This window comes from Triticum aestivum, chromosome 2A (assembly GCF_018294505.1).
Source record: "Triticum aestivum cultivar Chinese Spring chromosome 2A, IWGSC CS RefSeq v2.1, whole genome shotgun sequence".
Classification (NCBI taxonomy): domain Eukaryota; kingdom Viridiplantae; phylum Streptophyta; class Magnoliopsida; order Poales; family Poaceae; genus Triticum; species Triticum aestivum.
The window spans coordinates 543,670,143-543,694,114 of NC_057797.1; positions in this window are offsets into that span (position 1 = coordinate 543,670,143).

A 23,972-nucleotide genomic window follows, 5' to 3' on the forward strand; every position below is an offset into this window, starting at 1 on the left:
AAGGTTTTTTTTGGAGCCCATATTCTTTTTGTTAGCATTGCAGCCCATATTGTGGCAACGGTTAAAAAATTATACAAAATTTTGCATATTTCGGTGCGGTCCGAACTGTTTTTAATCCCGAAATTTCGACTCACATTCAAACTGATTTTAAAAATAAATGTATATCAATATAAAATCCAACAAATTCTCCACGCATAAAAATTAATGTAATTTAAAATCTTGAAATGAAATTTAAAAATTAAATGTATAACAACCCATTTCTCATTACTGATGGGCCATTTTCTCGGCCAGCCGAATGAATGCTCTCCTCGTCTTGAAAGATTTGCAGCCCAACAGGCCTGACAAAGCGACTTACTTGGCAAATCACAAAAAATCTAGGCTGTGGCCATGGACCCAGCTGTCAGCCTCTCCACGTACAGTACTCTTCCGATGGAAGTTGTTCCTTGACCACGTTGACCACGCCGCGCGAAGAGCACCACGGCGGTGGACGACAGCGAGGCCTAGGAAGGGGACGACGCGGCAGTGGAAGCCCGCGCGGAGAGGACTACGAGGGTTCACTGGTTTGGCTGCGGTGTGAGGCTACCGTCGCGGCAGGGCCTGGCCAGCGGTGGGAATAGTAGGGGGCGGTGAGGCCTCTGCGGTAGCACAACCGGCCAGGGGAGGCAGGACCATGCGGCACGACCAGCGCTGCTTTGGGCGGCTGGAGCAAGAAGACCGGAGGTTGAAGAAGCACTACGGCCATTGGATGGACATCGTACGGTCACTAGAGCCAGAATCGTTCATATTGACTAAGTTGACAAAGCCCTTCGTCCCCGTCAACTTAGTAGGCCCACAAGTCAGCCTCCCAGCAAGGTGGGTTCCAGCTAGTCGGGGGAGTATTCAATTTTTTGTGCGTAATAAGGAGGCACTTCCAGTGGGTCCGAGCTGACAGCGGGGGGAATGTTTTTTCGCGAAATACGGTGGCCCGTCTAGTGGGTCCCAGCAGTCAGGGGGAAATGATTTTTTCGCAAAATACAGGTGGCCCGTCCGGTGGGTCCCTACTGTCAGGTGGAAGAATAATTATTTTCCGTGTAATAAGGAGGCACTTCCTTGCGGCTGCCATGGAACTAGTTGTCAGCCTCTGCACGTTGACCACGTTGACCACACTGCGTCGAGAGCACTAGGGCGGTGGACGATGGTGAGGACTAGGAAGGGGACGACTCGGAGCCGGGGAAGACGCAGCAGTGGATGCCCACGCGAAGAGGAGTACGAGGGTTCACTGGTTCGGCTGTGGTGTGAGGCTGTTGTCGCCGCAGATTAACAGGGGGTGTGGGTGAGTAGAGGGATGGCCTGGCCAGCGGTGGGAGTAGTAGGGGGCAGTGAGGCATCCGCGACATCACAGCCGGCCACGAGAGGCAGGAGCACGCGGCATGACCGACGCTGGTTTGGGCGGCTGGAGCAAGAAGACCAGAGGTTGAAGAAGCACTACGGCCGTTGGATGAACATCGTACGGTAACAGGAGCTAGAATCGTTCATATTGACTAAGTTGACAAAGCCCTCCATCCTCGTCAACTTGGTAGGCCCACAAGTCAGCCTCCCACTATGCTGGGTTCCAGCTGGCAGGGGGAATATTCATTTTTTGTGCGTAATAAGGAGGCACTTCCTTGCATGCGAAGATAGCTAGTGGGTCTGACATGTCAGCGAGGCGCACTTTATTTCACGAAATACAAAGGCCCTTCCGGTGGGTCCCAGATGTCAGGTGGAGGAATCATTATTTTGCGCGTAATAAGGAGGCATTTCCTTGTGTGCGGCCGTGGACCCAGCTGTCAACCTCTCCGCGCACAGTCTACTTCCGATGGTGTCGTTCATTGACCATGTTGACCACGCCGCGCCGAGCGCATCCAAGGTGGTGGACGACGGCGAGGCCTCGGACAGCAACGAGCCAGAGATGGGAAGACGCGGGAGTAGAGTCGCAGACGGAGAGGTGTACAAGGGTTAACTGGTTCTAGTGGGGTGTGGTTCGGCAGTTGGTGGAGAAGAACAGGAGGTGTGGAGGGGTGGAGGGATGTCGTGGCCAACGGTGGAGTAGGGCTTCATAGCGACGCGTGCTAAGCAGAGCTGCTAGCAGCAGGAGGCGGGAGGTGATCCCGGCGGCGCTGGAGGAAGAAGACGAGAGATTGAAGATGGATGCCTGTCATTGGATGTAAATCCAACGGCTAACATGTCAGAATCATTTGTTGACTAAATTGACAACGACTTGCATTGGCTTCGACCTATTGGCCCACATTTCAGCCTCCAAAAATGTGGCACGTATTAAACCCATTTTTTCAGAATTTACAGTCTTTTTTTGCGCAGTAGAATTTACAGTCAATTTGATCTTTTTTTTTGAATTACAGCCATTAGCTGGGCTGGGTGACCAAATAATGTAGCGTCCATGCGGCCCGTTTATTTTATTTGCTGAAAAATTATAGGCCATTTGCACTTTCTCGAAATACACGATTTTGCTAGGCTGATTATAATTATAATGTTGGGTTGGGCTAGCAATGTTATCAAAAAATAAAAAGGGGTTGAGAATTTTGTTATAAATATATTTAAATAATAAGTTATATTATTACGTTCATCCTTAAATCTTACCAAGCTTTTGTACACAATCACTAGGATTTTCGTGCCAAAACAATCCAGGATTTTATTCGTTAAGAAATTATTTTTTTAAGTTAATAAGATGTGGGATATTGTTTTCTTACATATGTAAGTATCTGTTAAATATATGATGACAATAAAAATAATATATAATAACATATGAAATATATTTTTTAGAAAAACAGGGAGCATCTCCCCGGTTCCATTGCTGAGAACAAAACCACAACATATTCTGATACAGCAGCTCAAAGAGCAGTTCAAAAGCAAAGGTAGAAAAGCTACAAACTAGGGTGGTGGATGAACAAGTTCTCTCGATAACACAAATCACCCGAGCGGTGCCAAAGGCAGAGCGGATAGAGCACTCAAATGACACAAGGAGGGTCCAGCGAAGCCTTCATTGTCTTCAGCCGAGGGGCCGTGTCAGCCTGCGGCGACCAGTAAGCAAGCGGAGAGACCGGGCTGGAAGGCGTAGCATGGTGGATGTCCCTCTTTTTCGGCGCCAGGTGCATCATCTTCATCAGAGATCTTGAGACGAGCCCACGGGTCCAGCCCCAGAGCAGGTCGAGCCTTGTTCAGCCACAAGTGATCGCCAATGGTTTCTGGAGGGATCTTGTTAGGGTTTCCACGAAGCTCATCAACTTGTCCTTGTCCGATCCATAGGAGAGAATCGCCCAATTCCTCACCATGTTCCTGATCAACCTCAAGACCTGCGGAATGGAAATCCAGGAGGTGTTACTAAAAATCATAGCATTTCTATATTTCCAGAGGCACCAAAGGATAGCTGAGCTAACAATGTTTAAAACTGAGCACTTTTTGGTAGCAATCCAGAATTTGGCGACAGATTCGAAGGATGAGCCAATCTGACTAGAGAAATATTCCTCAATGTGGGCCCAGAGATGTTTAGCAACTATACATTCAAAAAATAGGTGAGAACAAGACTCTTGTTCCAAGCAGTAAACACAATCAAGGGGTTTGATGATGTGTCTCTTCCTAAGGTTATCCCTAGTCATCAATTTGTTTTTGGAGAGAAGCCAGAGAAATACATGAATTTTAGGGGGAACTCTCAATTTCCAGACAGCAGGGATAAACACGGGTTGAACCCCTCTAAAGTTGATAACATGATAGAGGGAGCTGGAGGAATACTTCCCCTTATTGTCCAGCTGCCAAATCAGGGCATCCGGCTCGGCAGTAAAGGTACTACTTTTGTTAAAGAGAGTTTTAGGCATTGACCGTCCCAAACTTCATTGACACTTTTGTTAAGCTCATTGCGGACAGAGTAAATAGGCCAAAATTGGACTGCTAGGGGGGATGTGCCAAACCAACTATCTTCCCAGAACCTGGTTCTGCTCCCATCCCCTATGTTCCATCTGTAGCCAAATTTCACAGCATGCATAATAGATTTTAATCCTTTCTAGAATCTAGAGGTCTTATGGTTGGAGGAAGGGACAAAAATATTAGGTTTATTTCCTAGGTATTTATGGGTAATAAGAAGCTTCCAGGGTTTCAGGACTTCCTCATAGAATCTTTTAATCCAAGACCCTAGAATACAGATGTTAATTTCTTGGAGGTTAGGTATGCCTAGGCCTCCAAAATCTTTTTTTCATGGAGACTAGGGCCCAATTAGCAAGGTGGAGCTTCCTATTTCCCTCAAAAACATCCCACAAGCAATGAGACATCTGAGAATTGATGAGGTTCACTGCCCATTGAGGGAACTTGAAGAAGGAGAGGAGATACACTGGAATGCTAGCCAAACAAGCTTGTATGAGGATCAATCTACCTCTGTAAGAGAGAAGTTTGCCCCTCCACCCAGCAATCCTTTTAATGATTTTATCCAGAAGGGGTTGGATATCCTCTCTCCTCAGTTTATCATAGTGGAGAGGGATACCTAGGTACTTAATGGGAAAGTTACCTTTATTACAGACTAGAATAGAGAGGAAGTCAGCTAACTCCTGATCATCCATGTTGATAGTGATGAGTTCACTTTTAGAGTAGTTGATTCTCATGCCTGAGACTTGTTCAAACTAGGTTAGAACAATTTTCCGATTGCTAGCATGTGTGGAGTCATTGTCTAAGAAAAGGATGGTATTGTTGGAAATATGCCCTAGAGGCAATAATAAATTAGTTGTTATTATATTTCCTTGTTCATGATAATCGTTTATTATCCATGCTATAATTGTATTGATAGGAAACTCAGATACATGTGTGGATACATAGACAACACCATGTCCCTAGTAAGCCTCTAGTTGACTAGCTTGTTGATCAATAGATGGTTACGGTTTCCTGGCCATGGACATTGGATGTCGTTGATAACGGGATCACATCATTAGGAGAATGATGTGATGGACAAGACCCAATCCTAAGCCTAGCACAAGATCATGTAGTTTGTATGCTAAAGCTTTTCTAATGTCAAGTATCATTTCCTTAGACCATGAGATTGTGCAACTCCCGGATACCGTAGGAGTGCTTTGGGTGTGCCAAACGTCACAACGTAACTGGGTGGCTATAAAGGTACACTACAGGTATCTCCGAAAGTGTCTGTTGGGTTGGCACGAATCGAGACTGGGATTTGTCACTCCGTGTGACGGAGAGGTATCTCTGGGCCCACTCGGTAGGACATCATCATAATGTGCACAATGTGATCAAGGAGTAGATCACGGGATGATGTGTTACGAAACGAGTAAAGAGACTTGCCGGTAACGAGATTGAACAAGGTATCGGGATACCGACGATCGAATCTCGGGCAAGTATCATACCGCTAGACAAAGGGAATTGTATACGGGATTGATTAAGTCCTCGACATCGTGGTTCATCCGATGAGATCATCCTGGAACATGTGGGAGCCAACATGGGTATCCAGATCCTGATGTTGGTTATTGATCGGAGAGTCATCTCGGTCATGTCTGCATGTCTCCCGAACCCGTAGGGTCTACACACTTAAGGTTCGGTGACGCTAGGGTTATAGAGATATTAGTATGCGGTAACCCAAAAGTTGTTCGGAGTCCCGGATGAGATCCCGGACGTCACGAGGAGTTCCGGAATGGTCCGGAGGTAAAGAATTATATATAGGAAGTGCTATTTCAGCCATCGAGACAAGTTTCGGGGTCACCGGTATTGTACCGGGACCACCGGAAGGGTCCCGGGGGTCCACCGGGTGGGGCCACCTACCCCGGGGGGGGCACATGGGCTGTAGGGGGTGCGCCTTGGCCTACATGGGCCAAGGGCACCGTCCCCTAGAGGCCCATGCGCCAAAGGGACAAGAGGAGGGGAGAGTCCTAAAGGGGGAAGACACCTCCGAGGTGCCTTGGGATGGATGGACTCCTCCCCCCCTTGGCCGCACCCTTCCTTGGAGGAAGGGGCAAGGCTGCGCCCTCCCCCCTCTCCCTTGGCCCTACATAGTGGGGGAAAGGGAGGGCAACCCAACCCAAGCCCTGGCGCCTCCCTCTCCCTCCCATGACACATCTCCCTCCTCCCACAGCGCTTGGCGAAGCCCTGTTGGAATCCTGCTACTTCCACCACCACGCCGTCGTGCTGCTGGATCTCCATCAACCTCTCCTTCCCCCTTGCTAGATCAAGAAGGAGGAGACTTTGCTGCTCCGTACGTGTGTTGAACGCGGAGGTGCCGTCCGTTCGGCGCTAGGATCATCGGTGATTTGGATCACGACAAGTACGACTCCATCAACCCCGTTCTCTTGAACGCTTCCACGCGCGATCTACAAGGGTATGTAGATCCACTCCTCCCTCGTTGCTAGATGACTCCATAGATTGATCTTGGTGACACGTAGGAAAATTTTGAATTATTGCTACGTTCCCCAACAGTGGCATCATGAGCTAGGTCTATGCGTAGTTACTATGCACGAGTAGAACACAAAGTAGTTGTGGGCATTGATTTTGTTCAATATGCTTACCGTTACTAGTCCAATCTTGATTCGGCGGCATTGTGGGATGAAGCAGCCTGGACTGACCTTACACGTACTCTTACGTGAGACTGGTTCCACCGACCGACATGCACTAGTTGCATAAGGTGGCTAGCGGGTGTCTGTCTCTCCCACTTTAGTCGGATCGGATTCGATGAAAAGGGTCCTTATGAAGGGTAAATAGAAATTGGCATATCACATTGTGGTTTTTGCGTAGGTAAGAAACGTTCTTGCTAGAAACCCATAGCAGCCACGTAAAACATGCAAACAACAATTAGAGGACGTCTAACTTGTTTTTGCAGGGTATGCTTTGTGATGTGATATGGCCAAAAGGATGTGATGAATGATATATGTGATGTATGAGATTGATCATGTTCTTGTAATAGGAATCACGACTTGCATGTCGATGAGTATGACAACCGGCAGGAGCCATAGGAGTTGTCTTAATTTATTGTATGACCTATGTGTCAATGAAAAACACCATGTGTGTCAACAGAAACGCCATGTAATTACTTTACTTTATTGCTAACCGGTAGCCATAGTAGTAGAAGTAATAGTTGGCGAGCAACTTCATGGAGACACGATGATGGAGATCATGATGATGGAGATCATGGTGTCATGCCGGTGACAAGATGATCATGGAGCCCCAAGATGGAGATCAAAGGAGCTATATGATATTGGCCATATCATGTCACTATTATTTGATTGCATGTGATGTTTATCATGTTTTTGCACCTTGTTTACTTAGAACGACGGTAGTAAATAAGATGATCCCTCATAATAATTTCAAGAAAGTGTTTCCCCTAACTGTGCACCGTTGCGACAGTTGTTGTTTCGAAGCACCACGTGATGATCGGGTGTGATAGATTCTAACGTTCACATACAACGGGTGTAAGACAGATTTACACACACGAAACACTTAGGTTGACTTGACGAGCCTAGCATGTACAGACATGGCCTAGGAACACAAGAGACCAAAAGGTCGAGCACGAGTCGTATGGTAGATACGATCAACATGAAGATGTTCACCGATGATGACTAGTCCGTCTCACGTGATGATCGGACACGGCCTAGTTGACTCGGATCATGTAATCACTTAGATGACTAGAGGGATGTCTATCTGAGTGGGAGTTCATAAGATGAACTTAATTATCCTGAACATAGTCAAAAGGTCATCGCAAATTATGTCGTAGCTCGCGTTTCAGTTCTACTGTTTAGATATGTTCCTAGAGAAAAATTAGTTGAAAGTTGATAGTAGCAATTATGCGGACTAGGTCCGTAAACTAAGGATTGTCCTCATTGCTTCATAGAAGGCTTATGTCCTTAATGCACTGCTCAGTGTGCTGAACCTCGAACGTCGTCTGTGGATGTTGCGAACATCTGACATACACGTTTTGATGACTACATGATAGTTCAGTGCGTAATGCTAAATGGTTTAAAATTGAGGCACCAAAGACGTTTTTGAAACATCGCAGAACATATGAGATGTTCCAAGGACTGAAATTGGGATTTCAGACTCGTGCCCACGTCAAGAGGTATGAGACCTCCGACGATTTTCTTAGCCTGCAAACTAAGGAGAAAAGCTCAATTGTTGAGCTTGTGCTCATATTGTCTGAGTACAACAATCATTTGAATCAAGTGGGAGTTGATCTTCCAAATGAGATAGTGATGTTTCTCCGAAGTCATTACCACCAAGCTGCTAGAGCTTCGTGATGAACTATAATATATCAGGGACATATATGATGATCCTTGAGATATTCGCGATGTTTGACACCACAAAAGTAGAAATCAAGTAGGAGCATCAATTGTTGATGGTTGGTGAAACCACTAGTTTCAAGAAGGGCAAGGGCAAGAAGGGATACTTCATGAAACGGCAATTTAGATGCTGCTCTAGTGAAGAAACCCAAAGTTGAACCCAAGCTCGAGACTAAGTGCTTCTGTAATAAGGGGAACAGCCACTGGAGCAAAATTACCCTAGATACTTGGTAGATGAGAAGGCTGGCAAGGTCGATAGAAGTATATTGGATATACATTGTGTTGATGTGTACTTTACTAACACTCCTAGTAGCACCAGGGTATTAGATACCGGTTCGGTTGCTAAGTGTTAGTAACTCGAAATAAAAGCTACGGAATAAACGGAGACTGGCTAAAGGTGAGATGACGATATGTGTTGGAAGTATTTCCAAGGTTGATCAAATATCGTACGCTCCCTCTACCATCGAGATTGGTGTTTGCGTTGAGCATAGACATGATTGGATTATGTCTATCGCAATACGGTTATTCATTTAAGGAGAATAATGGTTACTCTGTTTATTTGAATAATACCTTCAATGGTCTTACACCTGAAATGAATGGTTTATTGAATCTCGATCATAGTGATACACATGTTCATGCCAAAAGATAGTAATGATAGTACCACCTACTTGTGGCACTGCCACGTAAGTCATATCGGTATAAAACACATGAAGAAGCTCCATGTTGATGGTTCTTTGGGCTCACTTGTTTTGAAAGGTTTGAGACATGCGAACCATGTCTATTGGTGTGTATGCATGAAGAAACTCCATGCAAATGGACCGTTTGGACTCACTTGATTTTGAAACACTTGAGACATGCAAATCATACCACATGGGCAAGATGACTGAAAGCCTCATTTTCAGTAAAATGGAACTAGAAAGCAACTTGTTGGAAGTAATACATTTTGATGTGTGCAATCCAATGAGTGCTGAGGCATGTAGTGGATATCGTTATGTTCTTACTTCACAGATGATTTGAGTAGATGTTGACTATATTTACTTGATGAATCACGAGTCTGAATTATTGAAAGGTTCAAGTAATTTCAGGGTGAAGTTGAAAGATCGTCGTGACAAGAGGATAAAATATCTATGATATGATCATAGAGATGAATATCTGAATTACGAGTTTGGCACAGAATTAAGACAGTGTGGAAATTGTTTCACAACTAATACAGCCTGGAACACCATAGTGTGATGGTGTGTCCGAACATCATAACTGCACCCTATTGGATATGATGCATACCATGATGTCTCTTGTCGAATTACCACGATAGTTTATGGGTTAGGCATTAGAGACAACCACATTCACTTTAAATAGGGCACCACGTAATTCCGATGAGATGACACCATATGAACTATGGTTTAGAGAAACCTAAGCTGTCATTTCTTAAAAGTTTGGGGCTGCGACGCTTATGTGAAAAGGTTTCAGGCTGATAAGCTCGAACCCAAAGTGGATAAATGCATCTTCATAGGACACCCAAAACAGTTGGGTATACCTCCTGTCTCAGATCCGAAAGCAATAAGGGATTGTTTCTCGAATCGGGTCCTTTCTCGAGGAAAAGTTTCTCTTGAAAGAATTGAGTGGGAGGATGGTGGAGACTTGATGAGGTTATTGAACCGTCACTTCAACTAGTGTATAGCAGGGCACAAAGAGTTGTTCCTATGGCACCTACACCAATTGAAGTGGAAGCTTATGATATTGATCATGAAACTTCGGATCAAGTCACTCCTAAACCTCGTAGGATGACAAGGATGCGTACTACTTCAGAGTGGTACATAATCATGTCTTGGAAGTCATGTTGCTAGACAACAATGAACCTACGAGCCATGGAGAAGCGATGGTGGGCCTGGATTCCGATAAATGGCTCGAGGCCATAAAATCCGAGAGAGGATCCATGTATGAAAACAAAGTGTAGACTTTGATAGAACAGCTCGATGGTCGTGAGGCTGTTGAGTACAGATGGATTTTAAAAGGAAGACGGACAATGATGGTAAGTATCACCATTAAGAAAGCTCGACTTGTCGTTAAGATGTTTTCCGACAAGTTCAAGGAGTTGACTGCGATGAGACTTTCTCACTCATAGCGATGCTAAGAGTCTGTTGGAATTATATTAGCGATTACTGCATTATTTATGAAATCTTGCAGATAGGATGTCAAAACATTGTTTCCTCGACGATTTTCTTGAGGAAAGGTTGTATGTGATACTACCGGAAGGTTTTGTCAATCCGGAAAGATGCTAATAAGTATGCAAAGCTCCAGCAATCCTTCTAGGGACTGGAGTAAGCATCTCGGAGTTGGAACGTACGCTTTGATGAGATGATCAAAGATTTTGGGTTTATACAAAGTTTATGAGAAACTTGTATTTCCAAAGAAGTGAGTGGGAGCACTATAGAATTTCTGATGAATATATGTTGTTGACATATTGTTGATCAGAAATGACGTAGAATTTCTGGAAAGCATACAGGGTTATTTGGAAAGTGTTTTTCAATGGAAAGCCTGGATTAAGCTACTTGAACATTGAGCATCAAGATCTATAAGGATAGATCAAAACGCTTAATAGTACTTTCAAATGAGCACATACCTTGACATGATCTTGAAGGTGTTCAAGATGGATCAGTCAAAGAAGGAGTTCTTGCCTGAGATGTAAGGTATGAAGTTAAGACTTAAAGCTCGACCACGGCAGAATAGAGAGAAAGGATGAAGGTCGTCCCCTATGCTTAAGACATAGGCCCTATAGTATGCTATGCTGTGTACCGCACCTGAAATGTGCCTTGTCATGAGTCAGTCAAGGGGTACAAGAGTGATCCAAGAATGGATCACAAGACAGTGGTCAAAGTTATCCTTAGTAACTAGTGGACTAAGGAATTTTCTCGATTATGGAGGTGGTAAAAGAGTTCGTCGTAAAGGGTTACGCCGATGCAAACTTTGACACTAATCCAGATTATTCTGAGTAGTAAACTGGATTCGTATAGTAGAACAGTTATTTGGAATAGCTCCAAATGTAGCATAGTAGTTGCATCTACAAGATGACATAGAAATTTGCAAAGTACATACGGATCTGAATGTTGCAGACCCGTTGACTAAAACCTCTCTCACAAGCAAAACATGATCAAACCCAGAACTCATTGAGTCTTAATCACATGATGATGTGAACTAGTTTAGTGACACTAGTAAACTCTTTGGATGTTGGTCACATGGCGATGTGACCTGTGAGTGTTAATCACATGACGATGTGAACTAGATTATTGACTCTACTGCAAGTGGGAGACTGTTGGAAATATGCCCTAGAGGCAATAATAAATTAGTTGTTATTATATTTCCTTGTTCATGATAATCTTTTATTATCCATGCTATAATTGTATTGATAGGAAACTCAGATACATGTGTGGATACATAGACAACACCATGTCCCTAGTAAGCCTCTAGTTGACTAGCTCGTTGATCAATAGATGGTTACGGTTTCCTGGCCATGGACATTGGATGTCGTTGATAACGGGATCACATCATTAGGAGAATGATGTGATGGACAAGACCCAATCCTAAGCCTAGCACACGATCATGTAGTTCGTATGCTAAAGCTTTTCTAATGTCAAGTATCATTTCCTTAGACCATGAGATTGTGCAACTCCCGGATACCGTAGGAGTGCTTCGGGTGTGCCAAACGTCACAACGTAACTGGGTGGCTATAAAGGTACACTACAGGTATCTGTGAAAGTGTCTGTTGGGTTGGCACGAATCGAGACTGGGATTTGTCACTCCGTGTGACGGAGAGGTATCTCTGGGCCCACTCGGTAGGACATCATCATAATGTGCACAATGTGATCAAGGAGTTGATCACGGGATGATGTGTTACGAAACGAGTAAAGATACTTGCCGGTAACGAGATTGAACAAGGTATCGGGATACCGACGATCGAATCTCGGGCAAGTATCGTACCGCTAGACAAAGGGAATTGTATACAGGATTGATTAAGTCCTCGACATCGTGGTTCATCCGATGAGATCATCGTGGAACATGTGGGAGCCAACATGGGTATCCAGATCCCGCTGTTGGTTATTGACCGGAGAGTCATCTCGGTCATGTCTGCATGTCTCCCGAACCCGTAGGGTCTACACACTTAAGGTTCGGTGACGCTAGGGTTACAGAGATATTAGTATGTGGTAACCCGAAAGTTGTTCGGAGTCCCGGATGAGATCCCGGACGTCACGAGGAGTTTCGGAATGGTTCGGAGGTAAAGAATTATATATAGGAAGTGCTATTTCGGCCATCGGGACAAGTTTCGGGGTCACCGGTATTGTACCGGGACCACGAGAAGGGTCCCGGGGGTCCACCGGGTGGGGCCACCTACCCCGGGGGGCCACATGGGCTGTAGAGGGTGCGCCTTGGCCTACATGGGCCAAGGGCACCAGCCCCTAGAGGCCCATGCGCCAAAGGGACAAGAGGAGGGGAGAGTCCTAAAGGGGGAAGGCACCTCCGAGGTGCCTTGGGGAGGATGGACTCCTCCCCCCCTTGGCCGCACCCTTCCTTGGAGGAAGGGGCAAGGCTGCGCCCTCCCCCCTCTCCCTTGGCCCTATATATAGTGGGGGAAAGGGAGGGCAACCCAACCCAAGCCCTGGCGCCTCCCTCTCCCTCCCATGACACATCTCCCTCCTCCCACAGCGCTTGGCGAATCCCTGTTGGAATCCCGCTACTTCCACCACCACGTCGTCGTGCTGCTGGATCTCCATCAGCCTCCCCTTCCCCCTTGCTGGATCAAGAAGGAGGAGACATCTCTGCTCTGTACGTGTGTTGAACGCGGAGGTGCCGTCCGTTCGGCGCTAGGATCATCGGTGATTTGGATCACGACGAGTACGACTCCATCAACCCCGTTCTCTTGAACGCTTCCGCGCGCGATCTACAAGGGTATGTAGATCCACTCCTCCCTCATTGCTAGATGACTCCATAGATTGATCTTGGTGACACGTAGGAAAATTTTGAATTATTGCTACGTTCCCCAACAGGTATCATCTGCATATTGAAGGCAGATGATGCCACCAGGGCAGACCTCAGGATAGAGCCCTGCAATGGCGTGGGCAGGAGTCTAGTCAAGCATTCCCATCTCGCAGCATGACGTGGATCTCCTGAATTCACTTCTCCTTTCGCCCATCGAACAAACGCAATCGGCGGCTCACTGGGGTGGGGCATCCTGTGCTTCTCCGAGAAATCTCCTTTGAAGTAGATCCGCAGGGCTAGATTCAGCAGCTCCCAATCCACACGATCCTTGCACATCCGAGCTTACCTGCGCGAGTGAGAGAACGGATTCGGTCCCTCCTTGGCTTCCTCCCTCACAGCTTCCTCCTCTGCTTCCCTCCATTCACGCGTGCACTGGGTCCAGGAGAGAGCGTCGTCGCGGATCCGCATCGTCTGCTCCCTCCATCTCCTCCCTCGAGTCTCCCGCAGCACTGCCAGCGCGACGGAGTCGAGCGGCTGGAGCATCCGAGCTTTGTAGACATGTGGGAGATGCATCTTGTACATATGCCTGTCTTCCAGCCATTCCCCCGTGGATATGGCTGGCGACTCCATGGGGCGCGCGAGCGGACTTGCTGAGGGGGGCAGGCGTGCCCGGAGTCAGGAGGCGGGGGGTCGCGGCGAGATCTATTTGCCAATTACTCCCTCCTTTTCGGTTTATAGGGCTCAATTCAAAAATCTCACCAACCAAGGTAGATGATGAATGGTGGAATACTTTTTGTAGTTTGCAAAAGCACCTAATTAATGCACTTGTTTTCCTCAAAAAAATTATGTTTATCAATGCATAAATTGCAATGCATGCATGCATAAAGTACATACATTGGTCAATTTTCTCTTAATACTTGCATGCAATGATTTAATGCACCTTGGAATCTGAACATGTGATGGAAAACAACCAAATTGAGCCTTATAAAATTGAAAAACTAAAATTTTGAGATAAGCCCTAGAAACCGAAAAGGAGGGAGTATGTGAACTGAACAGTCAACATATAAAATAATTTAAATATATATAATATAGTTAGAAGGGAAACATAAGTTGGACCTGGCGTTCCTATTCTTATATAGAAAAATAGAACATACCTCTGCGTTTTCTTCAAAAAAATACATAAATTGGGCTGCCAAAAATAAAACCTCGGATGGGAGGTCCATATGCCGGTCGATACATGACGGCCCTAAGAAAATACAAACAGGCCTATGGACCTCCCATCCGAGGTCGTGGGATGCGCATGTTAAAAATGAAAGCCTAGATGGCGCAGCCCAAAACCACGTCCAACACTTGCCAAAACTTCGTCCCTCGTTTTCTCTGTGTTTCGCACACTCGACATTGTGTGGGCATTTTGACTGTGCATCATATGAAGATGTGCTATGCATGAATGTTGATCAGCACAATGTTAACTGGCTCATAGTTCCATTTTCGACCATGAATAAAACTTCCAACGTGATGTTAACCCTCTTTGAAAAGGCCGTGTTAATATAAATGCTCTGCCTCTGAAAGTTGCAGTTTCTTATCTGAAACTGAACTTGCAGTTTCTAATCTAAAACTGAAACTTGTAGTTTCTTCTCTGAGAATCACATTGTCTGCACTTTTATACTCCTATGAAACTACATTTTTAGGTGATAAAAATAGATCTCTAGAATTCATAAAATACTTCATATGCTCAATACTGCAAATCTGAAATTCAAAAGACATTCATATCTGAAAGTACTCTGAAAATACACAACACAAAACACAATTCACAACCTGCAAATACTGACAACCCTAAGCTCCTCCTGACAATTCACAACCTGCCCGACTATTGGGCTAGGGGGCAGCCCCCTCCTATTCCTCGGCAGGAGACAACCGCCCCATGAGACGATGTGAACGGCGAGGGAGACGATGGCGGGGAAGCGTCGTCGGGTCAACTGCTTTTCTCCTCTTGCAGTTGGGTTCGGTCGACGAAGACTCCACCGGCTCGCTCTGGCAGGACACCCTCACAAACGGCACCCTGTAGATGCTCGATCCTTCAATCTCTGGTGGATGCTCCATCTGGGATCGATACTCCCACCACCGCTCCCTCACGATCGGATTCGGTGAATCTGTTTGCTCCATGGCCCAGAGGAGCAGCTCTATGTACTCCGGCGCGACTCCCTCCGAGAGTATCGCCGCCTTTTCGCTCTGTTGCAGATATTTGGCCATGGATGTCACCGTCACCACTAGTTGGTCCTTGTTGTCAAACCAAGACTGTATCTCCAACATCCTAGCTAGCTTCACAGGGTCGCCATCTGCGATCCTCACGTATTGTTTGTACTCCTCCATCGATCTACTTCTTCACAACACCTTCACTCGCCGGCGGTGGTTTTTGAATGGAAGAGGAGAGGAGCAGCGCTGGTTTTGGATTAGAACGGGAGAGGAGCGACGCTGGTTTTGGACTGGAACATGAGAGGAGGGGCGGTGGTTTTGAAATGGAAGAGGAGAGGAGCGGCGCTGCATTTAAATTGGAACAGGAGAGGAGCGGCGGTGGTTTAAGAGGAGAAGAGCGGAAGAGCGGCGCTGGTCTTGGAAGTATTTTTTTTGTTGTTTCGCGTATTTTGGGTCAAAGTTTGACCACGTACTGTATTTGACAAGCAAAATGTGAATGCATGTCACCAAAAATTGTACCGTTTGGTTCATATCTGAATGTACTTCCAAATTATACTCCCTCCATTTTTTATACAAGGCCACAAACTCATATTACAGGTACCAAGGTAAAAATCAATGCTATGTTTAAGTCAATGTTGCTAGCTAGCTTGTCACCTTGATTGTCATGTTAATTAATGTGGTTTTTCTCTCCCAAGCACAACAAGCCAACCCTCTTACTCCTCATTGGTTGATTAATGTTGGGAATGCAAGCTAACCTTCTCACTCCCGCATGCACACAAGGGATATTAATGTCCTCGGGTGCTAGTACGAGGCAAATGCCATCAATTTTGCCTCGATTAATGTTAGTGGCCTTGTATAGTTGCAAATTATAGTTTTGATAGTGGCCTTGTATACAACGTATAACATATATTTTATGTGTTCAAATCATGGTCAATTATGACCCATAATAAAAGGGAGACTACTTAATGTGGGGTCGCTTTCTTAATTGAAGGGTAAATTGTTTTTTATTTTGATCCAGTCAGAGCGCGCCGGCCCTCTCGTCCAATCGTAAATCGCTGCCGCACGCTCCTCTCCCTCTTCTCCATTGCAAAACCACCTCCTCTCCTCTCCATCATCTCCATTCCAAAACCACCGTCTCGCCTCTCCCTCTTCTCTATTGCAAGACCACCGTGTCTCCTCCGTTTTCTAGACGCTTGGCTCCATGGCGCGGGCGCAATCCATGGATACAAAATTAGTATACTATATACTATTTAAAAGTCGAGGGCGGGGCTTTTCCTGCGCGGTAGGCGGCAGGGCAGTTCCGCCTAGTCGGTTCGATAGAGACATGAGAAAACGAGGGAGTAGGCTACTACAAACGTAGGGCTGTGTGATTTGACAGCGAGTTACTGCTGGACAGGTGGGGCCCCGTGATTTGACTTGCCATTATCATTTTAACTGTGGCGCTATGACCGGCGTGAGTCTCCCAGATTCCTGACCACCTCCATACAGGTGCCTCTCCCAATGCTCCACCATGTAGTAGAGGCTGGCTCTTGCATGAGAGCCCACTTCTTCACTTTTTCCTTGCCTCTCTTTCCTCCACATATGCAAAAATGCCATGTAAAGCGCACTATTGTACATACTTTTACTTGCTCCTACAGGAGCTTAAGCTTGCCACATAGGCATAAAGTCTGAGGTGGCAAGTTAATCAAGAAGAGAGAGACTAGTTTGGTGACCCAAGGAAGAAACGGTGCTAAGTGCGTGTACCTAGGTGAAAAGACAATTTTGAGTCTATAGCTAATTAAATGAAGCAAACTTAGCAACACCATTTCATTGGAAGAGGTCACTCCTTGGCAAATGCAATAAATACACGCGCTTACTAGCACCGTTTCTTCCTTGAGTATGAAGAAAGAGATAGAGAGGAGTAACAAAAAATACACTTATAGCCAACCTTGTTGTAGTATGAGTGACTAAGTGATGACTATGTATGACATGCCAACATCAGATAGCCTAACGCACTGTGTTAAATCTCCAAGGGCGCGACCACACGAGCGACGCGACGGTCATGGTAGGCGCGACCATGATACGGGCTACTGCAGCCCTTGGATCTGAGATCAAACGGTCGCATGCTAAGTTGCTGAAAATTTGCAGAATAACCCTCCAGGATAGGATATTCACTCATAGGTCTAGAATCACACCATGCAACCGTTCGATCTCAGATCCAAGGGCTCTCGGAAGCCCGTATCATGGGAGAATGGAAATCCACTACCCTGCCGTTCGCACGCTGGCAGTTCGCTCCTACTCATCCCCGCACGTCCTTCAATACTACAGGGGTTCGCTCCTAGTCATCCCATCCATTCACATTACGGCAGTTCCACTAATCCTAACCCTCCTCCCAAATACATGGCGTCCCAAATCTCCATGATCGGTGGTGAGTACAAGGTTAGAACCATCACCGGCGATGAGTTCGGCATCATCTACACCCGTTCTTTCGCGATGGTGAAAGGATGCCTTTCTCGCTTCAGACGCATGTTCAAAAACTCAGATGATGAGTGGGTCGCTGGGCTAGATGTTAAGTACACCACTGTCTTGGGACAAGAGAAGGATCTAAAGGACAAAGAGAGGAAGAAGCCCGCCGTGATCCAGGTTTGCGTGCATGACTTATGCTTGGTCTACCACATATGCCATGCCGACGTTGAGTGCCAGGATTTTAAGGACTTCCTCGGGAGCAACCTAGTCAAATTCGTTACTGTAGACTTTGGTAACGACAAAGAAATCCTGGGTCGGATAGGCCTCATTGTAGGCAGCCCCTTCGACCTCCAGAAGAATCGGCTGGTGCCCTCTCGTCGGCCTTCAATGCTGACCCTGGCAGGAGCCATGGTTCATCCTTCGTACAGTAAACTGGCGAAACCTCCATACATGTTTCATCGTCATGCATGGCAGCGGAATGTACTAGATATAGACCACATCCATTACGCTGCAATGGATGGCTACCTTTGCTTCAATATCTAGAAGGGTTGGATGAAGAGCAATAGCCAAGTGTGCGGTTCAAGCAAAGAAGTATCGGCCAAGAGGAAGAGGGACAAGGACGAAGTCGAGGACGTGGATGAGGACTCCGAGTAAGGTGATAGTGTCGTTGCTCATGGTGGTTCTAATGCAGTGTCTACGAGAACAGTTGCAAAGTTTAATTTCAGGTGTGCTTAATTTAATTTGAGGGGTGTGTTGTGCTGAGCCCCCAGCAAAAGTATGTTATGTTTCTTCTCATTACTCTAACTCTTCAGTACGTACATACTAGTATTTCTTACATTTCATCTTTTAGTTGGTATAGTACTACCACTCGTTTCTTCACATTATATACGTACAATATATATGGCCAACATCATATAGCCAGCAGTTTAGTTGTCAAAGAATTTTAGGGTGCTTAGATTTGTCAAAGAATTCTAGGATGCTTAGACGGTGCTTGGATCCAAGGGACTTATTTTAGTCTGACTAAAAATAGTCTCTTTAAGAGGCTAAAGTTCCAAGCACCCCTGACTAAAGAGGGGCTAAAACTAGTCTTGAGACTGAATTTTTTTAGTCAGGGGTACCCCTACTAAAATGTGGATTAGTCCTCTCTCTACTCATTTAACTCCTCTCCTTTAACACAGGCGAGTTCTGGATTGGAGGGTTTGGAGGATAATAAATGCTCATTAACTTGATTTTAGCCTTTTTAGTATTTGGATCCAAGCATGGGTGAGGCTAGCATGTTTTAGTCCCACTACTTTTAGTCATGGGACTAAAACGTATCCAAGCACCCTCTTAGTTTTATTTGAGGGGTGGGTTGTGCTGGACACCATTATTGTGACTAGCCTTTTTAATAGTACTATATGCATAATTTGGCGACGAGCGCTCTCTATATGTACCACCTTTTTTTTAATTTCAAGTTTTGCTCCATGGCGCAATCCATCGATACTACTGCTGTACAAAAGTATACATTTTTTAAAAGGCTAGAGGGCGGGGCAGTCTAGCTTGTTCGGTTTCACGAGAGGCGAGGGCCTTTGTGATTTGACGGCTCATTACTGCTAGAAGGCGGGGCCTTGTGATTTGACTGCTCATATAAATGCGCCGACGACCTGATCGAGGAGGAGCAAAGAACCCTGCGGTATACTCAAGTTTTCCACAGGAGTAGTACTGCAACGGAGGAGCACGAAACACGGCAGCCCAGTGCCATATGGCGATAAAAATGATCTAATTTTCTAGTCATCTCATTGTTAGCATTATTCTATTCATTCCCTCAAAAAAACATTGTTCTATTCATGCCTCGCAGAGAACGTGACACGTGCGGCGAAACACCCGAAGCAAAAGATGAAACACGGGAGCAACAGAAGAAGGAAGATTATCACCCCAAATGATCTAATTCGCCGCGGAGTCGCAACTGCTTCTTCATCGCCTGCACGACCTCCATCTCCTTGCGCGTCTCCTTCTCCATCTTCATTATTGTGTCCATGACGCGGCATTTCTCGACGCGAGCCTTCATCATCTGTTCCACGACCATATTATGTACCTTGACAGCAGCTGGGTGATCGATGCGGAGCTTCGCCAACTCTTCCTTCTGTTCCATGGCGAGGGCCTGCAGCATCTTCATCGAGGAACTACTATTCTCATGCAGCTTCTTCCAGCCGGCGTTCTTCTCCTTCAACAGGTCGATCTCGTGGAAGAGCTTCGCATTGTCCTCCCAAAGTCGCAGGATTTCGCCGGTCGCCTTCTTCTCCGAGGCAATGCTCTTCTTCAGCAGCATCACCAAGCCGGCGGTCAACTCCCCCTGCTGATTGAGCTCAGTGGGCATGTCCTCGAGGCTCTCCTTCAGCAACTCCATCAAGCCTTGGATGAACTCCTTCTGCTTATTGAGCTGATCGGTCATGCCGTCGAGGGATAACGACTCCAGCTCCGCCGGCTTGGCATGTTCGCCTCCGCGGCTAGGGCGCTCCTGGGAGCCATCGCCTGCCCATGAGAGATCTTTCGAGGTCTCTGCATGGCGGCGAGCCCTCTCTTTTTTTCCACAGCCTTGGTTGCCACTCCCTTGTTACGAGTAGTTCTTGACCTAGAGCTCCGCTCACCGGCCATGGCAACGACGGACGAAGAAGAAGCACTTATGAGGAGGAAAGGTAGAGTGATTTTCGGTTAGGTAGTTCCCCTTTTTATAACCTAAGTACTAGCACTAGTACTAATACCTGCATAGTGGGAACACGTTTAGGTTTGGTACGTACTACTAGTATGTGTGAGCAGGCTTTCGAATGTGATGGGAACAAGGTAAAGATTAATTGATGGTTTTGGTTTCGAGGCCCGAAACGGCTCCCGATGAGTTTAGCGGAACATAAATTTCAAGTACTACACTGCTCAAATGCGTAAATATTGAGTAGTATGTTACTGTAAAAAATTGGCACAAAATACGAAGGAGACCAATGGAAGTACTACTAGCAACCCACGATTTAAGTACTCGCATGCGCGCAGTGGAGTAATAATTCTTTCTTCCGCCCTCACATCCACTCAATTTGCATGCGCTGTATTAATCGACCATCAATGAAGTGAGTGACTTTACACGCGTCAAATTATCACATGGGGTGGATCTTGGTACAAAATTGTGTCCGCCCGTGTACCCGCGTGTGCGTGTGAGGAATGAGTGCGTGCATGGCGTGCGTGCACATCTAAGCTTCAAGGAGGTCGCGACAATGCCTACACATGTGCCACGTGGCTTCATGAACTGTAAGAGAGACATTGTGTAGCGTGCCATTGGTATTCTAGTTTACGTGTTTTGCACAAACTCGAAATACTAGTAAGGTACACGTGCATTGCACGCATCAGATTTTGCAACCAAAGTATGAATAAATACCACACTATAGCATGTACGCTCTGAGTCATATATGCCTGATGTAGCCCTTCGTTTAATTCTTATAGTTCATCTCATTCAAAATCGATTAGTTTTTATAAAAAAGCTAAGAACGCGGGAATAGGAAAAACATGGGATTATAGTGGAATGTCGTCTTGAATCCTACAGGATTGTACGAGTGTTTGATTGTGCATAGAAAAATTTCAAAGAGGTTTGAGTGGATGGGATGATTCCTATGAAATCTAGTGCAAATGACTCATATGGAAAGATTCCTATGGTTTACAATCCTACGAATCAAACAACCAAGATAGGAAAAATTCCTAATGATTAGAATCCTCCAAAATTCCTTTGAGAATCCTTTGAATAAAAGAAGCCCTTAATATATTTTATGATTCATGGAATTGTGCGTTGTAAAGCATAAAGTAAAAACAAATAATGGCAATTCAACTAGAAAAAAAAATTGGGCAGTTATGATACGAAAGAATCTAGAACAAAAGAGAACCACTGTTGTTTTGAGGTTTGTGCATTATGCTTAAGTTCAACCATGGAGTCTGCTAGATTGTACATGTGGCAAAATCTGGTGGGTGGGATAGAAGATGGTGCGAGGGGACGAGTGGAGGGAGACTATGAAGGAATGCACAAGTGGAGATCGATATTTAGAGAGAGGGGGCGAACACGTGCGCTGATGCGCGCAGTGGCGGAGACATGAAAAATAAATGAGCTAGGGGGGCAAGCATTGCTAATCCTTTACGAGGAGTGTCAATTCATGAACTTAAACCATTTTTAGCTGCAATTGTCTAATGATCACATTCATATTAGCCTTGATATATAGTGATGTTAGGGGGGAGGGGGCAGGGCCCTTACTACCCCCTGTCTTCGCCATTGTGCACGCGTCTGAGAGATGAAGAGGAAGGCATGGATGATGAGAGGGGGACATTGGATACATAATTAATGTGGGTGTATTAGCTATATATGTTAATCCTATATAGAGAGATATAGATTGATCGATGTGGACGTGGGAAAGAGGGTGAGACCTCACTAGATATATCGATTGATCGATTTGTGTGGAAAACTATGAAAGACCTAGCTATATACACACATACATAGAGGAACATCGATTGTTGCGCATGCAAGCGTGAGAGATAAAGAATGCCCGATATGATGGAGAGGGGGATGTGTGTTGGTGTGTGCCTTCATGGGAGACCGACCTAAAGAAAAAGATTGCATGTGTGCGATGGATAATTCCGACTGGTAGTGTGTGTGCATGCATGCATGGGAGAAAGTTAGTGGTACAATTATAAAGAGAAGACTACTGTGTGGGTGTAAAAGAATAGCTGAATAGGTGAGGTCACAATCAATGTAAAGTTGAATTCAAATATTTGAATAAGAGATCCTGATGTTTGAAACCCATGCATGCATGAATATAACGGAGATCTGCGCGGTGTGGTTTGGAAACGAGCATGTTATAATGTATACACATTGAACAAGGTCAGACTGATTTGAATTTGAGATACCGATGGCACACATCATTTGGCCACGTCGCATCCGTGCATGGACATACTATTCTAATTAGAGATGATGGGCGGCTTTTGCATCATATATATATATATATACCCCTATATATATTATATATTTTTTTAAATTGTGTGCGGGTAACTTTAACTTTAAAAGATGGTCGTTGGATGAGGAGAATCCGATGGTCCAAAGATGGCAAATTTGAGCACTACTGGCCGTTGGATATCATCTAGATTCCACCAGATTTCGCCACATGTATAATCTAGAAGACTCCATGGTTGAACTTAAGCATAATGCACAAACATCAAAACACAAGCACTTCTTATTTGTTCTAGAATCTTTTGTATCAGAATTGCCCAAATGTTTTTCTACATGATTTGCCATTATTTGTTTTTACTTTATGTCTTACGATGCACAATTCCATGAATCTTAAAATAGATTAGCTTTCTTATAAAAACTAGATGATTTTGAATGAAATGAACTATAAGAATTAAACGAACATCTACATCATGCATATATGACTCAAAGCTTGCATGCTATAATGTGGTATTTATTCATAATTTGGTTGCCAAATCTCATGCGTGCAATGCACGTGTACCTTAGTCTAGTCTAAATGGTGTTTGTGTGTGTGTTGTGCATGTTGAGGTGCAAATTGTCTTTTTTGGGGTACACGTTAAGCTTGTTCTTCCGAAATTTCAAGTCGCGCCTTGTTATGCCGAAAATTCAAGCTAGCGTCTCTGTCTATCGTGCTGCGAAACTCCCGCCTCTTCAACCCGCACCTTGTTAGCCCAAAATACTTAAGATATATCTTTGTCTCGTTGTGCTCCGACAACTCCCTCCATGTCAACCCGCGCCTTGCTATTCTGAAATTACAACGCGCGCGAAAACTCCCACCTCCTGTGAAATCCAGACACGCGAAATGCCCGTGGTACCCCTGAACCGAAAGAACCGCCTCAAATCGGTGGGGGTACTTTCGTAACTTACCCCACATTTCGGACAAGCACGTCTTTAAGCCATGGTTCCCCACTGCCATCCCATCCGCCCACCCATTCGTACACCGAGGCCGCGAAAACCCGCGACGAAACCCCACACCCTGCTCCGTCCGCCACCCAGCCAGAGCCTCTTCCTCGACGACGTCGTCCAAAGCAACACCTCGACGTCCC